At 34.9% G+C, this 24,375-nt stretch overlaps 1 protein-coding gene and 1 long non-coding RNA gene across 5 annotated transcripts in view; one reads left to right on the forward strand and one right to left on the reverse strand.

Annotated features, from left to right (window-relative positions):
* Positions 1-18,662, reverse strand: part of LOC147579010 (uncharacterized) — a 33,618-nt gene extending 14,956 nt beyond the window's left edge. The window contains exons 1-2 of one of the 2 annotated variants that reach the window (XR_015253117.1): positions 18,487-18,662; positions 13,875-13,929 (exon numbers count right to left, since the gene is read on the reverse strand). This is a non-coding gene — a long non-coding RNA (uncharacterized LOC147579010). Of the gene's footprint in view, positions 1-13,874; positions 13,930-14,821; positions 14,841-18,486 lie in introns of those variants that run through there. The other variant, XR_015253118.1, reaches the window with a different exon arrangement.
* MGAT4C (MGAT4 family member C) overlaps positions 1-24,375 on the forward strand; it is a 754,867-nt gene that overhangs the window by 51,563 nt on the left and 678,929 nt on the right. The gene's annotated exons all lie outside the window — the stretch shown is intronic.

Genomic DNA, 24,375 nt, shown 5'->3' on the forward strand with positions numbered 1-24,375 from the left:
GTAGATGTTTGGCTTTATTTTGATGCTACCAAATTTAGTGCAAGACTAGAACAAGCTTTTTTCTTAAATGCTGTCAAGTCTTTCTTCTACCAGCTTTCATTCTTCAATTAAATTTCAGAAAGGAGAACTTTCTCAAAAAAGAGTGTACTTATGTTTCTTGGTGTCTTTTGTAAAATACATGTAAATGGGTTTTCTAAAATCATGCATCTTCTCTGTCTATCCAGCTTATACTCTCTCTGTTTTACTAAGTGTCTCTCTCTGTCTCTGTCTCTGTCTCTTTCTCTCTCTCACACACACAGACATATTTTGGTGAAGATAGGAAATTTCAAGCTCTCTTCAACATTAGGACCTTTGACAATGAGCTTGATGCTTTATATACATTATCTTTACCCTTCTACTCTCCTCTTCAGGCTAGTATTATTTTCATTTTCATGTGATAGATGCTTGGAGGGAGAAAAGGGCTTGATGTAGGACCCACAATTAGTAAGCTTTGGAGCTGGAATTTGAATCAGTTCATCTGGATCAATAGACTGCAATCAACTCACTTCCCTCCCTCTAGAGGCAAAAGAGAAAGAAAAAAAATGTAATGAGATGATTTCTTTTAAAATAAGTTATTATTAAAGAGGCTACTTGATAAGTATTCAAAATTCAAAATTTGAGTTCCACATAGAGAACTGATTTAAAAATATATAGAAGACTAGCATCTCTCTTATAGCTAGCTATTTTTCTTAAATTTATCAGTTTTTCTTTTATGAATTAAGTAGCCTTCCTATTCCAAATATACACAAAGCACTTGAAAACATATTTCAAAGGACCTCTAGAGTGGAGTACTAGTAAGGAGTCAACTCAGATTCTTATATTTCTTCCTACACTGAAAGGCATAAGCTTCCTTTGTTATATATTTCATTTCTCATGTTCCTCAATTCCAGCTCTCTAGCTTCCAAAACTAACATTCTTGAATAAGAAGAAATCTGTGCCAATGACTACTCGGAATTTTTCCAACCACAAGATTCACAGTCTCTGGCTGCCTCTAATTCATTATCTTCTGCATATCCAACAATGACTCAAGCCAAATACCAACCAGGCCAGTACACCTTTTGATCTGCCAAAGCAACTTGTGAAAGAGGTAAACCAGTCCAATTCTGATAATTGATCTATGAGGAAATTAGATAGTCTTCTTGCAAGCAAGTGTCAGTACTGTGACCAAGCAGAGATGACAGAATTCACAAGCTGTTTCATCATTGAACTGTATCAGAAAGAATATTTTCGTAAACATAGTAAATGTACTAAACCATCTTGACAGCATTATATTAAGCTTAGATTTAATAAGAATGACTGGGCTACATCACTAAGCACAATATAACACTGTGATTTGGCAAATTGCCATTGGATTTCATATATTAATCTTGCTGAACTCGATAAGTTACTCTGCAAAATTGTTTATGAAGGCTTAGATAGATTCTAGGTCCAATTTTAATTTGCTCTATTTCTTCATCAACTAGGCAATTTTAAATTCATTTTTATCTTATTTTAGTTTAGTTTTTAATTTTAATTGCAGTATCATTAACATACAGTGTTCTATTAGTTTTAGGTGTACAATATAGTAATTCAAAAACTACATATTACTCAATGCTCATCATGATAAGTATACTCGTTAATCACCATCACCTATTTCACCCATCCCCCCCCCCACCCACCTCCCCTCTGGTAACCATCAGTTTATTCTCTATAGTTAATAGTTTGTTTTTTGGTTTGTCTCTCTCTCTGTCTCTGTCTCTCTCTCTCTGTCTCTCTCTTTTATAACTTTGTTTTGTTTCTTAAATTCCACATATGAGTGAAATAATATGGTATTTGTCACTCTCTGACTCATTTCACTTAGCATTATACTTTCTAGCTCACCCATGTTGTCGTAAAAGGCAAGATTGCATTCTTTTTATCGCTGAATAATATTCCATTTATATATATATACATATATATATATATACATATACATATATATATGTATATGTATATATATATTTATATACACACATGAGACATCTTCTTTGTCCATTTATCTATTGATGGATACTTCAGCTGTTTCCACATTTTGGATATTGTAAATAATTATGCAATAAACATAGGAGTGCATGTATCCCTTTGAGTTAGTGTTCTTGGATTTTGGAGGTAAACACCCAATATTGTGATTGCTGAATCCTAAAGCAGTTCTATTTTTAATTTTGACGAAACTGCACATTATTTTCCACAATGACTGTACCAGTTTGCATTCCCGCCAACAATGCATGAGGGTTCTTTTTTCTCCATAAACTCACCAACACTTGATGTTTACTGTGTTCTTTATTTTAGCCATTCTGACAGGTGTCAGGTGATCTCACATTGCAGTTTTGATTTGTATTCCCCTGATGATGACTTATGTTGAGCATCTTTCCATGAGTCTGTCAGTCAACTGGATATCTTCTTTCAAGAAGGATCTGTTCATGTCTTCTTCCCATTTTAATTGGATTATTTCTGGGGGGGGGGGCGGTGTTGAGTGGTATCAGGTCTTTATTTATTTTGGATACTATCCCTTTATCGGATGTCATTTGAAAATATCTTCTCCCAATCAATGGGTTTTTTGTTTTGTTTTGTTTTCTGTTTTGTTGATTGTTTCCTTCACTATGCAGAAGATTTTTATTTTAATGTAGTCCCAATAGTTGAAATTTGCTTTTATTTCCTCTGCCTCAGAAGACATATTTAGAAAATCATTGCTATGGGCAATGTCAGAAAATTACTGCCTGTGCTCTCTTGTAGGATTTTTATGGTTTTAGGTTTCACATTTAAGTCTTTAATCCATTTTGAGTTTATTTTTGTGTAGGGCATAAGTGGTTCAGTTTCATTCTTTTGCAGAGAGTTGTCAAGTTTTCCCAACACCCTTTGTTGAAAATACTATCTTTTTCCCATTGCATATTCTTTCCTCCTTTGTTGAAGATTAACTGTTCATGTAATTGTGAGTTTATTTCTGGGTTTTATATTCTGTTCCATTGATTTGCCTATTTCTGTGTCATACTCTTTTGATTACTACTGTTTTGTAATATAACTTGAAGCCTGAAATTATGATACCTCCAATATTGTTTTCCTTTTCCAAGATTGCTTTGGCTATTCAGGGTCTTTTGTGGTTCCATACAAATTTTAGAATTGTTTGTTCTATCTCTGCGAAAAATTCTATTGGTATTTTGATAGGGATTATGTTAATGTGTAGATTGCTTTGGGTAGTTTAGACGTTTTAATAATATTTGTTCTTCCAATCCATGAACATGAGATGTCTGTATTTCTTTGTGTCTTCTTCAATTTTTGTCATCAGTGTTTTATAGTTTTCATAGTATGGGTCTTTTACCTTTTTGGTTAGGTTTATTCCTACATATTTTATTATTTTTACTACAATTGTAAATGGGATTGCTTTAATTTCGCTTTCTACTGCTTCATTATTAGTGTATACAGATCTGTAGTGTATACAGATTTCTGTATGTTCATTTTGTATCCTACAACTTTACTGAATTCATTTATCAATTCTAGTAGTTTTTTAGTGTGGTCTTTTGAGTTTTCTCTATAGAGTACTATGTCATCTGCAAAAAGTGAAAGTTTTACTTCTTCCCTACAAATTTAGATGTCTTCTGTTTCTTTTGTTATCTAATTGCCATGGTAGCATTTCCAGTAAAATAAAAGTGGTGAGAGTGGACGTCAAGTAGGCATTTTTTTCAATATAACTTTGAGTTACATGTATAATGGCAAGTCATAAAGAAACTGAATCTTTTCATAACTGATGTTCTTGGATGTGTCTTAATAATAATCCTATAAAAATATGGTATTCATTGGTCTTACTTGATTTAAACACATAAAAGAAATGGGAAGGAAGAAATAAAAGAAGTGTAAAAGGCTGGAAGAGGTAGTTCCATATATTTTCACTAATATTCCTTAAAACAACTCTGGAACATAATTATTATCCATATTTTATAGATGGCAAAACTGGGGCTTTTAAATATATAAGATCACAAATTAGTAAATGAATATTTTCTCCTCAGTAGTTTAAATTCTCTATCAGCTCATATAAAGCTTTATTAGTAATACCAGGTTTTTTAAACTTTTTTTAATGTTTATTTATTTTTTTAAAAAATTTTTTTTTTTTTCAACGTTTATTTATTTTTGGGACAGAGAGAGACAGAGCATGAACGGGGGAGGGGCAGAGAGAGAGGGAGACACGGAATCGGAAACAGGCTCCAGGCTCTGAGCCATCAGCCCAGAGCCTGACGCGGGGCTCGAACTCATGGACTGTGAGATCGTGACCTGGCTGAAGTCGGACGCTTAACCGACTGCGCCACCCAGGCGCCCCTGTTTATTTATTTTTTTACAGAGAGAGGGGGCAGAGGGGCAGAGAGAGAGGGAGACACAGAACATCCAGCAAGCTCCAGGTTTGCAGTGTCAGCACAGAGCCTAATGCGGGGCTCTAACTCACAAATGGTTAGATCATGACCTGAACTTCTGAAGTCAGATGCTTAACCAACTGAGCCACCCAGGTGCCCCTAATAATACCAGTTTAAATGACTATTAAGAAAAAGAAGTATTTGTTATTTTTTAATGAGTTTTACATTTTATGTTAAGCTCTTGAGGATAAGATGGTATCTTAAATAAATATATTATTTATATTGACTAATCAAGGATCTTATACCTGGAAATATGTGAATTTAGGTTAAAAATAAAAATAAATTATTAAGTGTTCTTACACATCCATAACTTGTAGTATTATGAAATTAGTATAAATTGTAAAAATTCTATTCTGTTAAAGTCTTCCAAATCTGTTTCATTCTCACTTTCATCACCTTAGGTCAAGTTTTATCAATATACAATATACAGAATTTGTTTTTAAAGGCCAAATTCTAAATTTTAAGCAAAGTTAACAATATATTCAGTCAAATTTTTATGTATTCTTCTCTTGACTTGTTTTGTATAGAGGAATCTATTGTTCAGTATAAGAGGTGAATATATCATGCTTGATAAGATTAGTAAGACAGTGACTCAGGTAATAGAAATTTTATATAAAGTTCAGGGTCAAAAACAAACAAACAAAAAACACAACTCGAGAAAGCTGAAAAATAAGAATAGTTGATAATTTAGGGATGCCTTTTTGGCTCAGTTGGTTAAGTGTCTGGGCTCTTGATTTCAGCTCAGATGGTGAGCTCATGGATTGTGAGATGGAACCCCATGTCAGGCTCTGTGCTGACAGCATGGAGCCTGCCTGGGATTCTTTCTCTCCCTCGCTCTTTGACCCTCCCCCACTCATGCACTCTCAAAAATAAATAAGTAAACATTAAATAGGAATAATTGATGATTTAAAAATAGTAAATCACATGGTCTAACAAATAAGACTGTATGTTTGTATAACTCAGATGTCATTCTGTCCTTTTTTCTTTCAAAGGTTATTGCCCACATGTTATCACTGACTCTGAAATCCTTTCTAACCCCCTTCAAAAAGGTTGGTTTCCTCTTAATCCTTCCTATGGCACTTTCATACACGTCTGTGATAGAGCTTGTCCAATTTGGGTTTATTTGAGTATATGTGTGACATCTCCGTAATACTTTTACCTCCTTAGGAGCTAGAATGATGCCTTTTCTCACTGGTATTTGTAATGGACACTCAACAAATATTTTTAATTGTTAAATATATATACTAATTATGAATATATATTAAATCAATTTCATTATTTATATTATTATATGTTGCTATATGTTATATAAGTAATACATGCATTACTTATATGAAATAATAGGTACATTATTTTATATTTTAATTATACATAAAAATTAAAAAATGAATGGATATACTTTATTCACATGGCTTTGTGTTAAGCTATAGAGTTTATACTATGTTCAGTAGGATGGTAAGTTTGCATTTCCCAATTAAAAAAACAGAGAGGTGACTGGCCAGTTTTCTAATCCACAGGAAAAGGGTTTGTATCTGTGCCTATATGCAAAGCATTTCAGAAGGTCTTTTGCAACAACTATTTCATGACTCTTTCCACTAAATAGAAAAATTCATTTACTAAAGACCTGCTACTTTTTATAATAAAATGTATGGATTTTTAAAAGGTTAAGTTTTTGTAATTTATAAAATTAACCACCAAGCAAGTGTTTTTCCCTGAGTATTCGTGACACACAAATAATCCATTATATTGATTCTGTTCTCATCAATAGTTCTCTCATATTTCCCAGAATTGGTTGTCTTTGGGGATGTTACATAATAAAGTACTCATGAGACCTCATTATAGAACCAACTCTATTTTCAATCATTAAATTAATGTTCTTATTAAGATAAAGTGTGAGCTGTTTAAATAGTTGCTTTCTTGAAAATGCTGCTTAAAATACTTAAAATCCTTTAGAATAGAGAAGGAACTTTTTTGTCATAATGAAGAATGATATTTTTGGTTAAGAAATTTAATTGCAATTAAATTGATAAATGTAGTGAAGTATTTATATACAAACTGAATTGATGCAAACATGACTTCTTTTCAAAAGGAGAAAAATAGGAGAATAGCATAACTATAATCACTTGACAATATAGCCACTCCCAACTGTGAGGCAAATCACCTTTCAAAAAAAATATATATATGTATATACATATACACAAATATATATACACACACACATATATATATACATATATATACACACATACACATCAAAAAATATATATGTATATATGTACATATATATATACATATATACATATATATATACATATATATACACACACACACACACACACACACACACACACACACACACATACACATCAAAGGCATCTTTACACATTTAACCCATTTCCTTTCACTTATGTTTAGTTGCATGGATAGGAATAAAAAGGAGGACTTTAAAAATTACTTTTATTTAACTTAGCCATGGTAAACTGGTATATTTTGGCTAAGTAGAATTAATCATCTAATGTAATTTAAAAAATCTATATTTAATTAATTATTTTATTCAAATTTGTTAAATACCACAGATGCACTAGATTATATGTTATATATAAATACAAATAAAAGATTCTAATTGTTTATAGTGTCTTTTCCCTGAAGGAGCTTAAAATCAGTTTGTAGGTAACCATATGGATATGGACATATATGTGTATATATGTGTATATACATGTATATATACCATTTGCTTTATATAAAGTCTTTAAAGATATGAATAAAATTATTATATTTATTATACAGTATCATCATAAGACTTGTAATTACTTAAGTGATCACATTTTACATTTATTTACTATTCAATAATAGAAAAATTGTTGAGTGTGTTAGTCAGTTGTCTTAGTTATCTTGTGCTGCCACAACATAGAACCACAGACTGAGTGGATTACATGACAGAAACTTACTTCCTCACAGTTCTGCAAGTTTTAAGTCCAAGATCAAATTGTAAACTGGGTTGGTTGCTTCTGAGGGGCCTAAGGGAAGGTGCTATTCTAGGCCTCTCTCTTTGGCTTTGTAGCTTGTTGTCTTCTCCCCGTGTCTTCATGTTGTCTTGCCTCTGCTCATGTCTGTGTCCCAATTTCCACTTCATTCAAAGCCACCAGTCATACTAGACAGGGCCCACCACAATGACCTTATTTTAACTTTATTACCTCTGTAATGTAATCGCCAAATGTACTGATATTCTTAGGTACTAGGGCTGAAGACCTCAATATATGAATTTTGAAGGGACATAATTAAGTCTGCAAATAATCTACCCTTAGTCCCCTAAAAAGCCATATCCTTTTCATATGCAAAACCTATTTACCTGATTCTTCCAGACTCAAAGTCTTAACCTATTCCAGAAGCAAATTTAAGTTCAAACACCTATAAATATTACCTACATCAGGTATGGGTGAGAATTGAAGTACGATTCATCCTAAGGGAAATTTTCTTTCCAGACCTTTTCTAAGGCTGTTAATAACAAGTTACCACAGACTAGGTGGTTTATATAACAGAAATTTCTTTCTTTATAGTTTTTTAATATAAAGTTTATTTATTACTTATTTGAGAGAGACAGAGACAGTGTGGGTGGGAGTGGGGCAGAGAGAGAGAGAGAGAGAGAGAGAGAGAGAGAGGGAATCCCAAGGAGGCTCCACACTGCCATCACAGAGCTCCATGTGGGACTCAAATCCACAAAATCGTGAGCTCGTGACCTGAGCTGAAACCAAGAGTCAGAAGCTCCACCAATTGAGCCACCTAGGTGCCCCTTTCTTTATAGTTTTGGGTGGTAAAAGTCTAGGATCAAGTTTTTGGCAGGATAGTGCCTTCAGAGTGCCAGAATAGGTGTGTTCCTGATCTTTCTCCTTGGCTTGTAGATGGCTGTCTTCTCCATGTATCTTCACATCATTTTCCCTCTGTATACACCTATGTCCAAACTTCCTCTTCTGATAAGAATACCAGTCATACTGGTTTAGGGCACACCCTAATGACTTAATTTTAATTGCCCCTGTAAAAACCCTATCTTCAGGGGATCTGGGTGACTCAGTCATTTGTGTTGAACCTTGATTGCAGCTCAGGTTATGAACTCATGATTCGTGAGATCCAGCCCTGTGTCAGGCTCCACGCTGACAGCTTGGAGCCTGCTAGGGATTCTCTCTCCTTTCTTTCTTGACCCTCCCCCTGCTCCTGCTGGTTCTCTCTCTCTCTCTCAAAATAAATAAACATTAAAACAAAACAAAACAGAGCAAAAAACAAAAAAAAAACCCAGTTTCACATATGGTCACATTCTGGTGTACTGGAGTTAGGATTTCAACCTACAAATTTGAGAGGGTATACAATTCAGTCTATAATACTTCAAATTAATGTCATATTTATAATACTATATCTCCCAGGGGCACCTGGGTGGCTCAGTCAGTTAAGCATCCGACTTTAGCTCAGGTCATGAGCTCACGGTTTGTGGGTTCGAGCCCCGCATTGGGCTCTGTGCTGGCAGCTCAGAGCCTGGAGTCTGCTTTGGATTCTGTGTCTCCTTCTCTCTCTTCCCCTCCCCTGCTCATGCTCTTTCTCTCTCTCTCAAAAATAAATAAGCATTAAAAAAAATTTATATAATACTATATCTCCCAACTATTTCTAGAGAAACCGCTCAAAATTTCTATTTAATTCCAAAATTATTTTTTCTTGATTTAAGACATAAATTTCTAATAGTATAGATTAAAATTATTAACTATTTCCAAGACTGAATCTATGGTTTTAATGTTGAAAGTATTCATACATTAGTTGGTTCCACCAGTGTTAAAGATATATTACTGAGTTACCTGAAATTTATGTCCAGATTCTATGACAAATACATTGTTTATGTAAAAAATGAGACAGTTACTTCTAAGATGTTTCTTAACAGTCTACTTCAATCCCATTTATATGCATCATATGCAAATTTTAACATAGTTTTTGAGAGGCCTCAAAATATATATAAATAAAAAATCATAGTACCATTATAGGATGTTCCTTCAAAAACTTCAATTAGCCAACAAAATAACAAAAATGACATTAATTAGATATAAATATATAATAGACATTATTTACATAATTATATTAATATTGGGAAATAAAAGGATTATTATAAACTATACATACTTCCTCAGAGTTCAAAGTCTATAATGATAAAAATGTGATATAATAGGCACATAAGGGCAGTTAATGCTTAACTTCCACACTATTGTTGTCACTATAAATTGATATTTATAATAAAACTTGGCTTTTTTCAATACTTATGAAAGACCAATGCTTCATGAAAAACTTGCTGTGTTCTTGAATATAGGTTAAATCATTCTCACTGGATCGTAAACATTAACACCAAATGCTAAACTTTAAGTCACAGAATCTCTAATAGGATGGAGCCTACAATGTCATTATTATTAACTATGTCCTAGATATAGAAACCTTAACTAAATCCTAGGTGAGTTGATTTTTAAGTGTAATTACAGTTACCAGTTACAGTTACAGAACGACTACTATGTATCAGACATTTGCAAATACACCATATACAACACACACGCGCACACACACACACACACACACACACACACACACACATTTATGGGTATTAATTGAATGCAAATTGGTATGTCTGTCCCTCTGTCAATCAAAATTAATGCCTGAATCACAAAATGCTTAAAATTTCTGTGAAATACTGTAATCAGTTTTATTGAAAATATCTATAGACTTATTATAATTTTTTTGGTAATATTCAAAGCATAGATGTGGATACTAGTGAAAAAAATGAAATATTCCTGCTTGTTAGTTCATAGTATACTCTGGCACATAATGGATATGCAAAATATTAATAAAAATACAGTAGGGTGTATTAATGGGATATCAAATAAGTATCATATTCAATCAGTACAGATTTAGGAATGGCTGTGATAAAATGAAAAAAAAAATGACTACATATCAACACAAGTCTAGAAGGAGTAGACTATAGGGTTATTACTCTGCAGCTTCCACTAAAATTTTGTAAAGGCAAAAGTTAATTAAGAATGGTAGAATAGATTTATAATTTTGTTTAGAAGCCTGGTAGATCTCATTTTTTCTCCCTTGTCATTTATATAAAAATTTATGTTTTGAATCAGATTTAATGTTTTTCTCTTGATAATTTCCTCTTGTGATTTCACCAAAATAAAACATGTACACAGAGATGTACTTCATTATGCTCTTTTTAAACCAAAGGCAAAGCCCTAAAATATGCTTATTTTATTTCCTTATTCTTAACATATCAGAAATTCAGTAAGGTATGTTTTGTAACAAAATGTCTTAAGCATAAATTCCGTAGAGAGTGAAAACATATGTCGCAACTCAGTATCTGATTTATACTGAACACCTGCAGACTGAATTTTTTTCTATTTGCTTTCCATTTGAAAAATGGCAAAAGAGAGCACTGAGCATCATCAATGTGACTCTTTTATTTGTCTGCTCTGAACCTGCTACTGCTTTATGATGACATGTTTTTCTACTCTGGAAATATGTTCATTGTTTGTTAGTACATGGTAGGCGGTGCCTTCAAAAAAGGATAAAATATATTGAAATGTCAAAAGTACTCCCAAAACACTTCTGCTTTATCCTTAAATATGTAATATAAATACTCAACGGTTTCTCATAACTTCCTTAAATGGGAGAGATGCTGAATAGCACAGAACTAAAGTTAGATAAGACACCAATCATCATAATAACAAGATAAATTTGTGTTATTTTGAAAAAGTGCTGCATGATGTGAGTGTCATGTGACTAGATCCAGAGTTTGGCCTCTAGCTGCTGATAGTGATTCCCTCATCAGGCAGCCAGTAAGAAACTCTACAATCTCAAGTCTGACGACGACCTGAATGAGGTTGGAAGAGAACCTCTTGGACTATACAGCCCTGGCCATTACTGTGATTTCAGCCTTTTGAGACCTGAGCACAGGACCCAGCTAATCCATAATGGTAGGCAGAATAACAGCTCCCCACAATCCCACCTCCTAATAATGGGAACCTATAGATGTGACCTGAAAGGGCAAAGAGTCTTTGTAGATGTGATTCAGTTAAGGATCTTAAGAGGGGAGATTAGCCTGCCTTATCTGGGAGGGACACTAGATGCAACCACAAAGGTCCTCACAAGAGAGAGGCAAGAAAGTCAAGAGAGAAGAAGGCAATGTTAAAATGGAAGCAGAGACTGGAGTGATTCACTTTGAAGTGGAGAAATTGTTCACGAGCCAAGAAATACAGGTGGCACTGAATGCTGAAAAAGGACAAGGTAACTGAATCTCCCCTGACAGCATCCAGAAGGAAACAGCCTTGCCAACGCCTTACAACTCAGTTTTAGTTTAGTGAAATTGATTTCAGATTTCTAACCTCCAGAAACAGAGCAGAATAAATTTGTGTTATGTTAAGTGATTACGTTTGTGGTAATTTATTATAGCAGTAATAGAAAAGTAATACTCTCATGCTGACCCTTGATCCATGGAAACTGTGAAATAATAAGTTTGCATTATTTTAAGCTACTACATTTTTAGTAATTGTTATGCAGCAATAGAAAATAAATACAATCTCTTTGTAGATAATTGCAGCTATCCCACAACAGTATTTAATCCTAAACTACCTCTGTACTCTCTCCTAAGACCCAAAATAACGAATATTCAAGCCAAACTAATCAAGTTACGGACCTCTAAACATGATATCATGCTGCTCTGTTTGCACCATTCATCACGCAGAGCACAGTCTTTCCTTTTATTTTCTTGTATTAAATGTTATCATTCCATACAGACTGTCTTCATAAGCTCAGACTGTTAACAACAAATTCCCGTCAACTGGGTGGATTAAATAACAGATATTTATTTCTTATAATTCTGGAAGCTGGAGATCCAAGATCACAATGACAGCATGGTTGGATTCCTGTGAAGGCCCTCTTCCTGGTTTATAAACGTCCACATTCTGGTTCAGTCTTCACATGGAGGAGAGAAAGGGCTCTTCCTCTTCATGTAAGGACAGAATCCCATCGTGGAATTTCATCCTCATGACCTAATTACTGCACAAAGTACCTACCTCTTAATATTAGCCTATTAGAAGTTAGTGGCCTATGCTGTTTGAAGGGACACATACATGATATCCATATCAAAGAACAGTTCTAAAGCCCAACTTGCCTAAAACATTATGCCCAAGCCAGACATTTTTATAATTTCAAGTGTAATTGAATATGATAAAATTACACATATTTCAAGTGTATAGTTTGATACACTATGACATATTTATACACCTATGAAAATACCATCAAAATTAAGGTATTGACTATAACTATCATGCCCAAAAGTTACTTCATGCTCTTTTGTAATCCTTCCCTACAACTCTTCTCTGCCCTGAATTTCCCCGGATAATCACTTGTCTCCTGTCAATAGAAGTTTGTATTTTTTAGATTCTTATATAAGTGGAATTATATACATTTTTTTTTTGGTTTGGCTTCTTTTGCTCCACATAATTATTTTGACATTCATTCATGCTATATTGCAATTTTCTCCCTAAACTAAGAATACTTCCAGCAAAATGTCCTCAATTTAGGGAACTTTGAGACTCCATCCATATTCCCCTTTGCTACGGCTTGAACATACTCTCCGTAAGCATAGGCGCCATTAGACTCAGCATTTTGTGTCTTCTTCTTCTTCTTCTTCTTCTTCTTCTTCTTCTTCTTCTTCTTCTTCTTCTTCTTCTTCTTCTTCTTCTTATATTTATATTTATTATTATTATTATTATTATTATTATTATTATGTATAGTGGATACAATCTTGTGTTAGTTTCATGTGTAGTTTATTATTTCTCAGGAATCACTCTCTTGCCTGACCTAGTATCTTCAAAACTGTGTGCAAATATATTTTTTCCTCTCCCTATTTTTTTCTTTTGGTTGTTTCAGGCAAGAGAATCCTTATTACTCCATCTTGGATAGAAGGGGAAGTGTCAAACAACTCTGAATTCTCATTGAATTTATTATCCAAATCACTCATTTTACAATTGTCATTTGCTCTTTTGAAAAGTTGCTTACCTTTTTATCTACAAGTTAAAAATATAAATAGGTTCTTATATTTCATTCCAAATTTTCAGAAGCATAGTCCTCTGCTCATTTTTATGTTCATAAATGTTGGGCCATGGTATTAGAAACATAAAATCAGTGCAAGGAAAGTGAGCTATTGTGGAAATTTATAATGTGATTCTCAGTTACCAGTTTTGCCCAGTAAAATATCTACCATTCAACTTCTTTGTACTTGACTCATTGCATTTATTGAATTTGAAAATTTTAGTACTATTTAAATAGGGTTATATACAGAAATCTCCAGAACCAGAGTGCCTCTGTTTGAATTTTGAGTTTGTCACTTACCATCTGAATGAATTGAGGAAATTTATTAAGTCTCTCTGTGTCTCAGTTTTCTTATCTACAAAGGGGAAGGAAAGTTAATAAATGTAGTTACCTCGAAAAGCTGTCAATGATTTGATGAGGTAATAAAAGAGTAATAGTAAATGTATCAAAAGAATTGTGCTAAGTAAAAGTTATTTTTTTAAAGCACTTAGAAATAAAAAAAGTGTACTACCATCGTTTTCTATGTTTTGTGGCTTATCAAAATTCCTTGATTCATCTTTATCTAAATATGTGTTTCTGTGATAACCTGCCAGCTTGGTCTAGCAAAACCTTTAGCGGTATATGATTGCAAAGCTTTATAGCAATTTATTTTTGTGACACCCATGTAAGAACCAAAGGAACCTTGGGTAATTGAAATGCAGTTTGTTGAATTTCAGTAGAAGCTCATGATGTAAGATATCAATCAACAGTTCTTCCACCTATCATAAGAAAAATGTAAAGTGTCCCACAAATTGTGCTCAATACAAAATGTTCTTTGGACACTTTTGAAAAGAAGCTGTTAGAGAAAGGCATTTCTCACTTACTTTTCAGTTCACCCTGGGGATACTATATGTGATATCCATTAGTTCCATAGTAACTGAATTTAAGAGGTTTTAAAAGTGACCAGATATGACCCATAGAGGACATAAGAATTTCAGCTGTTAAAATTGAGGTGAAGCTACGGTTTTAGCTGAATTGGAAACTGAATTACTACTTACTGTTAGACAGAATGGTTATTTTTAGTGCCTTGAGGTTAAAGTCAGTGGGAAGGCAAGAATAGGGGTTATATTACATTGTAGGGAGCTGTCTCTATTGTAGCAGGTGTACAGTTCCATTTATGACTATCCTTCCTATTTTAAGCAAAAATATATATTCTAAGAAGAACAATAATCCAGATATAAAAATATTAAACTGTATGCAGGTATCACCTGGAACTGGCATTTTCAACGTTTATTTATTTTTGGGACAAAGAGAGACAGAGCATGAATGGGGGAGGGGCAGAGAGAGAGGGAGACACAGAATCGGAAACAGGCTCCAGGCTCTGAGCTATCAGCCCAGAGCCTGACGCGGGGCTCGAACTCACGGACCGCGAGATCTTGACCTGGCTGAAGTCGGACGCTTAACCGACTGCGCCACCCAGGCGCCCCTGGAACTGGCATTTTCAGATCGTTCCAGTAGCATGAAGGAACAAAGGGTTCCAATGGTATGCCTTGTAGAGAAGGGGACAGAGTAGAGTCAAATCTAGCTCTCTGCATTTACACACACACACACACACACACACACACACACACACACACCACTTAGAGACACCCCTCCAATATGTTTAATCTACAGTATTTCATCGCAAGTATTTATATAAGAAATAATTCTCTTGTTTAAAATAGGTTCCAAAGCCTCTGTTTTGCAGCACTTCCCCTCCCCCCCCCCTCAGTTGGGGGAAGTATCTATCACTACAATACACAAAGAACATTTTAGGCGACTAATGCCTATTTTTCACACAGAGTTTCAGAGAACTATCCTGATCATAACTTAGGTAAATCAATCAAGAGCACTTCTAAAATAATTTAATTCAGCTTACCAAAGGCCTATTCGGATTACTATAAAATTGAAGTGAAGCCAACACTTTGGTTTGCTGGAAATCTAATTACTACTTAAGTTTCTAGAACAGTGATCTTTCAGGCCTTTGAGGGTAAGTCAGTAGAAATGCCAGAACCAAAGACTTTTTATCGCAGCTGCCCTTATACTCTGTATTCCATACCAATATATAGCTCTTTCTTCTATGGATATGAGGATATTTTGTGACATTATGGTGTGACAAAATAATAATATTGTTCTAAATTATAAGGAAATAGTTTTTGTTTCTGCTTACAGTATTTGATACAGAGCAAGTCACTAGGCTTTTTTAATTTTTATGGTTTTTTTTTCTTTCTTTCTGTGAAAAATAGTGATGATATGCTCATTTGTCTACTTGATATAGTGGCTGATAAAATCAATTGAAATAAAATACGTGATAATGTTTGAATGAATATAAAACTGCAAAGAAAATAAGTCATTAGTGTGATTTGGCAGAGAATATATATCCTGATGACCTGAATTATGTCCTCCTCAAAATTCAAATGTTGACATTCTAACCCCCAAAGGGGTGGTTTTTAGAGATGGACAATTTGGAAGGTAATTTGATTTAGATGAGATCATGAGGGTGTGGCCCTCATGATGGGATTAGTGCCCTTAAAGAAGAGACATCAAAAAACTTGCTCATTCTCTACCTAGGGGCATGTGTCAAGGAGAGGCCATGTGAGCACAGAGCAAGAAAGTGGCCTTCTGCAAGCCAGGAACACAGTCCTTACCAGGAATTTAGTCAGCCAGAACCTTGATCTTAGATGTCGTAGCCACCAGGATAATGAGAAAAAACGTTAAAAAAAAGTTTTTTAATATTTTGTTTTGTTTTGGTTTTGAGAGAGACAGAGGGAGAGAGTGGGGAAGGTGCAGAGAGAGAGGAAGACACAAAATCTGAAGCAGGCTCCAGGCTCTGAGCTGTCAGCACAGAGCCCAACATGGGACACGAACCCACCAACTGAGATCATGACCTGAGCCAAAGTCTGACGCTTAACTGACTGAGCCACCCAGGCGCCCTAGGGGAAAAAAAAAAAAAATAATAGGAGATAATTTTATTTTTTTTTAAATTTTTTTTTCAACGTTTATTTATTTTTGGGACAGAGAGAGACAGAGCATGAACGGGGGAGGGGCAGAGAGAGAGGGAGACACAGAATCGGAAACAGGCTCCAGGCTCTGAGCCATCAGCCCAGAGCCCGACGCGGGGCTCGAACTCACGGACTGCGAGATCGTGACCTGGCTGAAGTCGGACGCTTAACCGACTGCGCCACCCAGGCGCCCCAATAGGAGATAATTTTAATAAGACACCCAGTCTACGGTATTTTAATATGGTAACATGAGTTAACTAATACATATATCTTAAGATTAGATGAAAAAACAAACAAAAAAATTGCAACTGTAAACCAGACTTTAAGCATTAGTGATATCTTAAATATCATCTCACAAATAGTTCACGAAATGTTAAAATATGTGTTATAAACTTTTTGGTGAGTTCCACAAAGTCTTAAAATATGAAATGGTATTTCTCCTCATAGAAAAACTAAAAAATCAGCACACGTTATATCAGTAATCATACCAGTCTACATTCTCCCAAGAAACCAGACCAGTATGATATACAAGATGTAGTTATTAAGATGTTTGTTTTAAAGGATTATCTCAAGTGGTTGTGGGGGTTAGCAACTCTTAAATTAGTAGTGTAGGCCAGCTGACCAGAAACTCAAGCAAGAGATGATGTTGCAGTCTTGAGGCAGAATTATTTGTTTGGGAAACCCCAGTTTTCTCTTATAAGGTCTTCCACTAATTGGAAAAGGCCCATCCACATTAACAAGGGTAAACTTTATTTAATCGAACTTAAAGCCAACTGCTTGTTGTTAAATACATCTTCATTGGGGCACCTGGGTGGCTCGGTGGGTTAAGCGTCTGACTTCGGCTCAGGTCATGATCTCACGGTCAGTGAGTTCGAGCCCCGCATCGGGCTCTGTGCTGACAGCTCAGATCCTGGAGCCTGTTTCAGATTCTGTGTCTCCCTCTCTGTCTGCCCCTCCCCTGTTCACGCTCTGTCTCTCTCTCTCTCTCAAAAATAAATAAATGTTAAATTTTTCTTTTTTTAAATACATCTGCAAAATACCTTCACAGCAACATGTGGGTTACTTTTTTGATTAAGTAACTGTGTACTCTAGCCTGACCAAGTTGAGTCATATAACTAGCCATCATAGTGTTGAAAATCTCTTTAAGGAGACATACCATAAGTGAAGGACTAGACTAAAGTCTGATTGGATATATTAACATAGCTAAAGAAAAAAAATATGCCAATTGCTGTTCAGACTAATGTGGAAGGAAGAAAATGTTGACAATATTCTTTTTAGCACTGTGTCTAGGGGAGAGGAGTTTGAACAAAAGAGCACTAATTTTTAAAGCCTCCTTATAAAAATTCACCCTAAAGTAGAAATGGATACATCAGGCTCCTATGGCTCAGTTCCATTACATGAAATAATTTGCCTATCTCTCCTTGTTCTAAGTTCTTACTCACCAATAGATAATTTGGCTAAATTGATTGTTTCAGAGAGAAGATATTTGCTTCTCAGTCCCTAATTTATGTGACAGATTTATCTTTCATGTGCCTGCCATTTCCATTCTCATTGTATGTATTCATCTTTTAAATTGTTTTATTGAAGTGGCTTAGTTGGTTAAGTGTCAACTCAGGTCACGATCTTGCTTTCGTGGGTTAGAACCCCACATCAGGAGCCTGCTTCAGATTCTGTGTCTCCTCTCTCTGCCCCTCCCCTGCTCGTGCTCTGTCTCTCTCTCAAAAATAAATAAACATCAAAAAAAATTAAAAAAAACATAAATAGTTTGTAAAAAAAGTATAATTGACATAAACTACACGTATTAAAGTCTATAATTTGATAATTTTCGCCATATGTATACAGCATATACTGAAACTAACATTAAAAATCAAGGTAATGAATATGTATCTCACCCTCAAAAGTTTCCTTGGTCCTTTTATAGTTCTTTCCTCCCATCTCTCCTGTCCCTGGCAATCAGGGATGCATTATTTGTCTGAAGATGTTTGCCTTTTCTAGTTTTATAGAAATTATACAGTATGTTCTGTTTTAGTCTATCTTCTTTTACTCAGCATAGTTACTTTGAGATGCATCCATGTTGTTACATGTAACAATCCATTTATTATTTTTTTTTTTAAATTTTTTTTTTTTTTCAACGTTTATTTATTTTTGGGACAGAGAGAGACAGAGCACGAACGGGGGAGGGGCAGAGAGAGAGGGAGACACAGAATCGGAAACAGGCTCCAGGCTCTGAGCCATCAGCCCAGAGCCCGACGCGGGGCTCGAACTCACAGACCGCGAGATCGTGACCTGGCTGAAGTCGGACGCTCAACCGACTGCGCCACCCAGGCGCCCCAACAATCCATTTATTATTGAGTCACATTCCATTACAAGAAAATACCACAATCTCTATCCGTTGCCCTGTTGATAGTCATTTTGGAATTCAAAACTATTCTCTCTTGAGATGCTCAAAACTACTCTAGCTGAGGCTGGGGTAAGGTTGATGAAGTAGGCAGGAAGGCCCAACTGTTCAGTAGTTTCCAGCTTTTCTTAGTCCTCTTTGATTCTGATCAAGTTTTACATTTCCTTATAGTATTGGCTCTCTCTCACAATGACCTCTACACTTAACTCATTAATCTTTCTTAAAAGTAGTAGAGTATCCCCACAAGTGGCTAGCCACAACAAATTTACAAAAAATAGTAGATTACAGAAAAAGTTCTATCACCATGCAGTTTGTAGGTTTTGTGGTGTTTGGTTTGATTTGATGTGCTGGAAATGGAATATTATAATAACCAAATTTCCGTAATGGTCTTCCAATTATCAAGCATCTCTCATTCAAATGACTTTGGGATTCAGCCAAAAATGTAAAAAAGTGAATTAGGTCTAATTTGAAATGACTGAGGATAGTAGGTAGAGAGCATAGACTCTGACTAATGATATTCAGACTCACTTCTAAAACACTGTAAAGTAGAAACAAAAACATGTCTTTGGGCTGAATCAGCCTCCCAGAGAATGGAACCTCTATGATAAAAGTGATTCATAGTTATAGCTTCTTCAACTGAGCTACTACCTTCTTGGGAAATATGTTCCTATCCTGTGAGGCTCTAATTCAACTCTTGTGTAAGGACTGACTTCATTTGTGTAGAGTTACTAGAACCCTACATAAACCAAATAGTTCTATCTCTTAATAAACCTTTCTCTGGGAAGCTACTTCTCATTTGTCATTTTTTTACAATATACACTCCATCTCAATTTACTCACCTGGGAACCAGGGAAATAAAATCAACAATCCAAAAAATACGTTGATTCCTACTGTGCTCTAACTGTATGCTAGGTATTCTATGAGGTTAAAGATGACCAAAGCTGTTCCTATAACTGAACTGAATAAACTTTGCTTATTACCATTCAACCTGGGTAATATTCTTAGTGGATCTTAACATATTTGTGATACAGTAGTACTAACTTCAATTAGAATCTCTGCTCTACCTAAGTGTGACTCCGCTTACTGAAAGGAAATATTTCCTCAAAAAAGTAGGTGTCTTTATTCTTATGCAGGGAGAGACATGGGTTTTGAGTTTCATACTGTGTACAATCCAAAAGTGACATGATTTTTTTTTTTGCCATGCAACAGTGTTTTCCTAGCCTACTCAATCAAGATATTTGATATAGAAGCCATATTTGTTTTGCATTGTTTAATATAAAAAGATTTAAAGCTGCCATTTTTAAAAAATCAAGAAACGTTTTAAAAATTTTATACATTGCACTATTTTTTCTTGTGTTACCAGTTTTTAAGATCCTTTAAAGGATGATGGTTTGTCTCCAAAAAGGGAAAATCACATCAGACTTTGCATTCCGTGACAGCTACTATTTCTGTATAAAATAATTGAATGAAGATGTAGGTTTCACATTACCAAAGTGTAGATTTCTATATATATTTATGCAAACTAATACAATTTAAAAATTAATATGACAAAAACTGATCATTTGGTTAAGTACTCCAGAGCTTGCTTATACATAGTTGTAGGTTATTTCTACATAAAATTAAAATAGAATAAAATATAAAAAGGATAAGTCTATTACTTAGAAGAATGGAATATAAGAAGTATCTGAGTATTGAGAAAATCTGCTATTCAATGATATCTGGTTGCTCTTAGCATTACTCTAAGTATGTTTTCAGCTACTGTTGCTGACTAGATCATCTAAATTGAGAGAGGAGAGTTGGGGCAGGTGTCGGATATGTAAGCCAGATTGAATACCAGAATGAGTGGGTGGAAAGAAAAGAAAGCAGTAAGTGTCAGCTACTTTTTAAAGAAATTTGGATGTAATCAAAGAAGAAAAAGTTGAAGAAAAATGTATTTCCTTCAATTTAAAATTTATAATAAAATGCTCAACACTTTTAATTATTAATAAATGTTACTGTGAACAATTGAGCAATTGCTTTGGGTGAATTTCCTATGGAGATCCTAAAAAAGTTTTAATTTTCTCCATTTCCCAATCATTTTCTAAGATCTGGCTTTGTAAATGCTAAGAAAAATATTCTGACTCAAGTAACACATTAAAATTCATATCTTATACCCCTGGAAGTCTCTATAAATACTCTTTGGTTGATTACCATTGCCTTTGATATTCTCCTCTGGTTTACATGAAATTATACAATATATTTGCGACCCTGACTATTCCTTCTCTTCCTGAATTCCAAAGGTAGACATTCCTTTAGTTCTGTTCTCCGGACTTCTTCTCTTCCTTCTATACATTACCCCTTGTACATTCATTCAGTCATAGCTTCATCTAGTGTCTTCATTCATATCATCCCCAAAGGTGAAAGCCAATTATCCTTGAAGAGATTGGCATGTTAGGACCATGAATCCAAATCCCCACTGATTCAACTTTCACTGAGGAATACAGACCTGGAAATAAAATGTTAAATTCCTGGCTCTTTGTCATCCTTCCAATTTCTATAATGATAAATTCCTGATATTATCCAGAGGCGGTAGCCCATGTCTAATGTTTGTAACATTTCTGACTGCCTATATTATCTGAAAGTGAGCTGCTGACAGTGTCTAGAAGAGTCTGCCTGATAGTCATCCATTCAGTATTAGTTTAGTATATTAATAGATCAAAGTTAAACCCTCTCTTATGAGCTTCAAAATGCTTGGTCAAAAGAATTTTGAATATATTTAGATCTCTTTAACCAAATATCCACCAACATATTGATAAATGAAATGGCAGTGAGTAATACAGGGTTTTTCAGTCCTGTTTGTTCTTAAATCTTCACAAAAATTAATGATAACCAAATCGAAAGTTTTGGCCTTAATTATGCTGCAAAACTTATGTGCTACCTGAGCTTGTTATTAAAGACTTCAACATTCCCAATTCATCATGTGGATAAGAGCTTTTCTTCTGCATTTGTCATTGTATTTTCTGCCACCCCTCCCCCATGTGTATGACCCAGGTCTGTGATCTTTCACATTGAACATATCAACCGTTTATTACCAGCTCTATTTTAATTTCCTTTCCAGCTACCACTGGAAGTACAAGACTGCTGGCAGTTTTTAATTTCACTTTAGACAGCAAAAGACATATCTGCATGATTAAAATGCCAGATATCTATATAACTGTTATCAATTATATTAATTAAGGGAAAATTGTAGCAAAATTTGCTCTGAGGGAGGAAAAAAATATGTCTCTGAAAGCTTTATTAACACATGGATGTCCACAAGCTATTATGTTTCTCAGAGTTTACCCGTGATTTGTCCAGTTTTTAAAAAAAAAATAGAGGACTTACAAAAAAATGTAGTTTTAAGGAGAAATAATTGTGAAATTGGTACCTGTGAACATCATGAGTAGCTATTTTGATGCAAATTAAAACAACCTCCACACAAGTACAGGTGATTAGCTGAATTGACTAATTGTCTTTAAATATATGCCTAGTTGGACAGCCATTTATATTCTCTAACAAGCCACACAGTTCAGAAAGTTTTTAAACCACTTAGGAAAATGAACCTTATGGCTCAACAACATTTCTACTGGTATTTAGAAAATTACAGTTTGAATTTAAAATGATTATAGCTGTAAATCAGTAGTTAAAGAGATTTTACATACATTACCTCATTTAATCCTCACCGAAATCCTGTGCGATAGGGAACATCAAAGGAGGCTGAGAATTTATTAGCAGCTTGACTATGAGCACACAAATGGTACTGGAGTGTAAATTCCAAGCCAGGGTTTCTACTCCCAAGGTTACTGTCACCCTCATCTACTCGTTTATGTGTAAGTACCCCATATGTGTCAGTACCTGGTAAGAATATCATAGGTTGGGAACAGAAGGCACAATTCTGAGTAGGTCGATATTTTTGCTTTCAGGTAGCTTTGAATGTAGCAGATGAGACAAACAAGAAATGAGTTAAAGTATTATATCCAAAGTGTAAGATAGGACCTAGGAAGGAGATGTAATTTCTATTTTGGATGGGCACAGAGAAGATATCTGAAGTGATATTTGCTGGTCCTTCTGTAATTAGTTACATCTACGGAGGTGAAGGACTATTCCAGAAGAGGAGCATGTAGGCGTTTCTAAGGTAAGAGAAAGCATTGCTTACTAAGTGAACTGTGAATAATTCACTGTTGATTGAAGTTTAGTATTTCATTGAGAAAAAGTCTAAACTGAAGAGTTTTTCTAGCCTCCTATGAACATTTGGAAATCCCTGGAAATGTTTTTGTATGTCAGAGCGGCTGAGGAGGAGTATTACCAAGATCTGGTAGATATGGGACAAGATTTCATTGTAGGCGTTTCCTGCACAGTGGGTAATTTTCTCGTGCTAAAATGATAACTGTGGTCTGAGAAATGCAAACAACAGATCATCAACAGCCTCATAGGATATACTGAGACATTTGGGCTCTCTTCAGAGGCAATGTTCTGGGACACTAACACTTTGGTCAGATTTCTTCGTTGGAAGATCCCTTCAGTTGCCATCTGGAAAGTGGGTTAGAGGGTATGCAATTAGACACTAACCCCACAAGTTCATGCTCTGCTTTGCATAGGCAAGTCCAAGAGAGCAGGGGCAATTTGGTCAGTCCTGAGAGAATTTCAGTGCACTGATTCTTTCTACTGGAAAATGTGGATGTTAGCTCCCTTGAGCTGACTGAATGAGAGAAGTTGAAGTGTGCAAGAAGAACAAACCCCAATAATAGCCCCTATAGGGGGCGAGAGCAAAAGCCATTCATTCCAAAGAACGGTGACACCCTCCTTGCTAGGAATAGACAGCTCTACAATTCTGCCATGGTAAAAATAATTTCTTTTATAGATACATCAATCAAATCCTTATTATAATAGTTTAAATTCCTGAAGTTGGATTTCTGTTTCTGCAACTGGAAGAAATACTCATTGATTCAATGGGGTTATTCAGTCATGACATATCTTGATTCTGACGCATTACCAGAGACAGTGGCTGGGTTTATGTTTTAGTAGTTTTATGAAAAAGAGGGTGCTTTCATGGAGCCATATTTTTTCATTCATTAATTCATCTATGCATGCATGCATCCAACCATCCATTTGGTCATCAAAAAATATGTATTGCAGGTATTGATTAAACACTGGAAAGAAAAAAGTGCTGCTCAGAGTTGGGCCTTATAGACAGTTATCTCTGGAATTCACCTATTTTTTCTCTATACTTCCAGGAATTATTGTATCGTATTGTTAATACTTTTTTTTTTTTTTTAACTCCTCAGTATTGTTAAGGACCTATGCCTATTGTGTTATGAAGTTTGGACTTCAAAATCAGAAATGGAAATACAAAGCACAAATTATG

This window comes from Puma concolor, chromosome B4 (genome assembly GCF_028749965.1).
Source record: "Puma concolor isolate L17-30 chromosome B4, mPumCon1.1.hap2, whole genome shotgun sequence".
Lineage (NCBI taxonomy): Eukaryota > Metazoa > Chordata > Mammalia > Carnivora > Felidae > Puma > Puma concolor.